Genomic DNA, 4,857 nt, shown 5'->3' on the forward strand with positions numbered 1-4,857 from the left:
ACCTCTCAGTGGAGACCCAAGGCCTTTTGTATAGGAGTAGATAAAATGCCTGGGGAGTAAAGAGGAGAAGTTTATGGGACTCCTTGATGTGGGTACCCCATGAGCTGTGATACCAAATCCATTGACGGGACCCTGACTCGGGCTACAATTAGATTGAGAAGACATAAAAGTATCAGGGTTACTAGGGTTATAAAGGTTGAAATGTTTGAGCAAGTGTTGTGTGAAGAGGTCACGTCAACTTTGCCTCACTGTTTTATGGGAATGGATATTATGTCTGGCTGAGAATGCTTCCCCTACCCAGTATTATAAGACTGAGGCTTGCTGATGGAGTCCTAGTGGAGGCTACGGTTAGAGTTATAAGAGTTGATGGAATTAAGGGGAAAGTTTGCAGGAAAATCAATGTATTTGAACAAACTTTATGTAAAGTGGTTGCATCTCTTTTGCCTGATTGTATTGTGGGGATGAACATTGTGTCTCACTGGGGAATGTTTTCCCTGCCTGGTATTATAAAATAGGGCATATACATCCACACTTCAGGCAATGTTAATTAAACATGAAGGGGACCGCTGGGGTTGCCTAAGTGTGAGGTAGGAGCTGGAGGTTGATATTCAGGGGCAGACAGGAATGACAGTGGAAGCTTTCCTCATAGAGTAAATTGGCCTGGGGTTGAATTGCACTTGGAAAGAGGGCCCTTATTGATTGCGTTGTACAGATTTTTTGAAGATATGCTACATTGAACCCTGAAGTTCTAGAACGTAGAAATCCTTTGATTTCCATCTTAGTTGGAATAGAAGTTTTCTCCCTGATATAAATAAGCAAACTGAAGATAATTTAGTTGTATGATGGGTCAGCCCTTTGATATTCAGAGGGCAACTCAATTCTTTGAAGAATTAGAAACAACTGCCCTTGTCTTACAAATTGAGTCTTTATAGGGCCAGAGGTATGGCTTCAGAAACAATTAAAATATCCCCAAACTTCTGCTATTTATCTCAAAAAGCTTATATTGTAAAAATTCTGGCCTTAGAAAGCCAAAGTCCTTCTTGCAGGAAGTTTCTCTGTGCCTTTGTGATGTAAATTTTCTACCCCCATCTTCTCTAGGACCTAAGAGGAATTTTTCGAAATTCAAATTTTAGGGAGAAGTTTCTTATCAGAAAAAAAAGAGAGAAGGTATCTGGAAATTGGGCAAATGAAAACCCTTAAGTGTCTTCTCCATAAATATTGATAAAAAACTTCAGCCGTCTGAATAGATAAAACAACTTTTCCCAACTGTCAAAACAAAGTTTGGATTTGAGAGTTCTTTTATAAGCTGGTTAATTTTGTACTATTGTGCCCATCTTATTATTAAAATTTTTTTAAACAAATGCTATAAGATCTCTGTTTGTATTTGTCTGTGTGTGTGTGTGTCCGTATATAGATATATATATGTTGTAAATGTGAGATATCTTTCTACCTCTGAATGGTATTGCCAAACTTACTTTGTAAAAGAGCTCTATTTAATTGGGTTAAAGGTCAAGCACTCATAAGGATTAGAAATTTTAATATTTTCAGAAATATAACAGAAACTAACCCAATGTTTTTCAAGTTCATGTGATCTAGGATTAATCTTTAGTAAATAAAAGCTAGTTTAAGGTTATTGGTTTAATTAATACAGACATGTCTTTAGAGTTGTCAACACTGAATATAATGCAGGTAAATGACTTCTATTCTACCCGGGTTTACTAGTCAAATTCATATCATCTCTGTGGCAAAACTTGTCAGCAAAAAAAAAATGTTATGATGGCTGATTTTGTCTAATGTCATGTAAAGTTTTTGTAGGTAATTTAAGCATAATTGTTAAGAGCAAATGAATTAAGCAGATGTAAATGAGATAAGCGTTTATAGATAAACTTTTTAGTAACAATTATATTTGGTGTACTTAAAAATAGTTTCCAAAATCTTTTTGGTAATTTGAAACCTTAGAGTTTTGCAAGTTAAGTTAAATGATGTAAATTTATTGAGTATCTAGATCATTTTCAAATAAGATAAATTAATGAAACATTAATTACTGAACATATGGCTATCTACTTTGAGCTTTTTGTTTCTGAGAAACTAGACATTTGGGTCTGTTAGTAAACATATTTTACACCATACTGAAAAGTATGTTTCTAAAAATTATAAAAGATATTTATGAAATTTCCCAAGCCATAGAACATTAAAGATAGTTCACAATTGCTTACTTCTTAGTTTTCACTAGAAATTAAGATTGCTAAGGGTTAAAAATTCTAATATACATAATTGAAACTACTATAAATAATAAGGGAAACAATTCTATATGCAGGAAAAGTAGAATGTGTTTTTGGTTAAGAAAAGATCTGAGGTATGGAGATACATTTTTTTTTAAAGGGAAATGAGAAGTAATTTTGTCTAAAGTAGAACTTTTGGTTATGGTGGACAAGTTCAATAGAAAGCTGGGAAAGGAGAAAGAGAGAATTTTATGTCATGTAGCCAAGTTGGTCAAAAATTGGATTGTTATTATAAAGGTTTTGGAAATAGGCTTTAATATCAATAGTGTACTTATATAAAACTAAACCTTAATTCTTTTTCATCTGTTAATAGGACAGGGTTTTCTTGGACTATTGGTCTGCTCCTGATAAGAGATCGTAAGAGGTTTTTTGTTTTTGCTTTTGTTTTTAAAGTACCCCCCCCTAGAAATCACAGATTTTGTCCTTTATCAAAATAATTTCTGTATTTGCCTTTGAAATCTTTTTTCTTTTATCACTTTGGATAAACAGATAATTAAGTATTAAGGTTCATAATGATCCATGATCCTATTTAGGGAAGTGTTTTAAAATCTTTTTTTAAAAATTTTTTTGGTAGACTTCCCAAAATCAAATTCCAAAAATGAAGTGTTTTGACTATAAACTAACTTTGAAGTTTTCTGGAGGGGCCCTGGGACATTTCAAAGGATTTGTTCTCTCTTCTATAAAAAAGGAGATATTAAACTAATTAAAGCTTATTTGATATGTTAAAATAACACAGAAAGCATTATCAAATAAGTGATGATAAACTTTCTTAGGTTTTATTGCATGGGTGAATGTTATTATTATGAATGTTCAAGAAGTTGTATAAAATTCCTAAAAATTCTTATATATCCTGATATAATGTTGTTGATCATAATGCTAGTTATTATCTTAATGGTTGTGTGTTACAGAGACAACTACATTTTCTTATGGCACCATAATGAACCCTCATCTAACCTTTAACTGTAGTCATTATGAAGTCTTTGTCATTTACAGAGAGTTATTGTTTTACTCTGATGCTTTTGCATATGCCTTTCATCTTCAGAGAGATTCATAGAAAGGACTCTGACACTTATTGTAGAATGCAAGTTTCTAATAAACTTTCAGATCATACCATTGAACTGGGTAAGAATTCGCAGAATTCTAACAGGAACTGATGGCTTCATAAAACTTGATAAGATCAAAATCAAGAATTAATTACACAGGACTGAATCGATTGATGAGGATAACTACAATTCTTATGGCTTTTAAAATTTGAAATATTAATGATTTTTAATGTTTTCTTTTTCCAGATTTAACGAAACTATTTTTTCCTCTTAAGCTAACTATGACTTAGAGCAAATTTGCAAATTATGCATTTATGAGTAGAATTGAAATGTTTATATTTTCTCTCTACTTGATTCCTCCAGAATTCAGAAACTCTTAGTGAGAATTCTTATTTTTTTGGCAATATAGTTATTAACATAAGTTCAATAAGATTTTGTTCTCCTTGTAACAGGACACAATTGGAAACATTGGTTATATTACAAAGGCTTTGACTGGAATGTCATATTTAAGGGAATCATGCATAAACTCAGATAAGACCACATGGCTGTAAGGAACTAAGATTGACTTTATGGGGCCAATAAAAGCCCCTTGGAAAAACAGCCTGGTTTCTTGCTTACAGGGTTCCCAGCAACCTTACCAGGTGAGCAAAAAAAGGTCACTTCCTGGCGGGTGCAAGAACCTCTAGATATTTTGGGGACCTTGAGAAGAGAGGAATTTACCCAAATCTATAGGTATCACAGGCAAAGTCTGATGGCAAGTCCTTGGCTTAGCTTTCCTGACCTCGAGAGGTCTTTAAAAGTTCAATCTGAGATTCTTTATGAAAAGTTTCAGCAAAGCAGATTTAAAAGAGCTTATATAATCAATTGCCATTCTTGCTGTGCTTATGTAAATAACAGGGTCAAGTTTATTGAAACTAGACTTATTTTGCAAACAAGTTAATCTTAAGTTGGCTAGCATTGGTAAAAATGAGAGTGAGTTTAGAGAGAAAAATTATGTTTCAGTAATACACTTATGGATATTAGATTCTAGTGCTATTCATTGTCTTTGAGGTTTTCAACCAGATCCTAAATTCTTCTGGTTTCCTCTAATATTTGGCTACAACTCTCCAAATTAATGTTTCCAATTTTCTCCCATCCTTCTTACTTGGAATCGCTAAGAACAAAAGCTGCCCTTTTTCCTGAAGCCCTGCAAATGGGAGATAGAGGACCTGATATAAACTTCAGAAAAATCACCACAATAGTTCATATTTAGACAATCTTTGTGCCTGTTGCTGTGTGGGCCACTCAGAAAGATCACAAGAGACATTCAAAATGCAAATTAGGAAAATCTGTCAGCCTGCTGCCAGCCCTCACTCCATCTGAAAATGCTCTGAGCTGGACACCTAGAAATCTTCACCAGCTGCCCCCTGGGCTCAGAACCTGGTTTATAGTCTGTTCTAATCATTAAACTTTGTTTTTCTTTGTTTCCATTGAAATACTTCTTATTAAATAGCCAGTTTCTCACACAATATAGGCCTAACTTTGGGAACCAC

The sequence above is a fragment of the Equus caballus genome, chromosome 19, assembly GCF_041296265.1.
Source record: "Equus caballus isolate H_3958 breed thoroughbred chromosome 19, TB-T2T, whole genome shotgun sequence".
Taxonomy (NCBI): domain Eukaryota; kingdom Metazoa; phylum Chordata; class Mammalia; order Perissodactyla; family Equidae; genus Equus; species Equus caballus.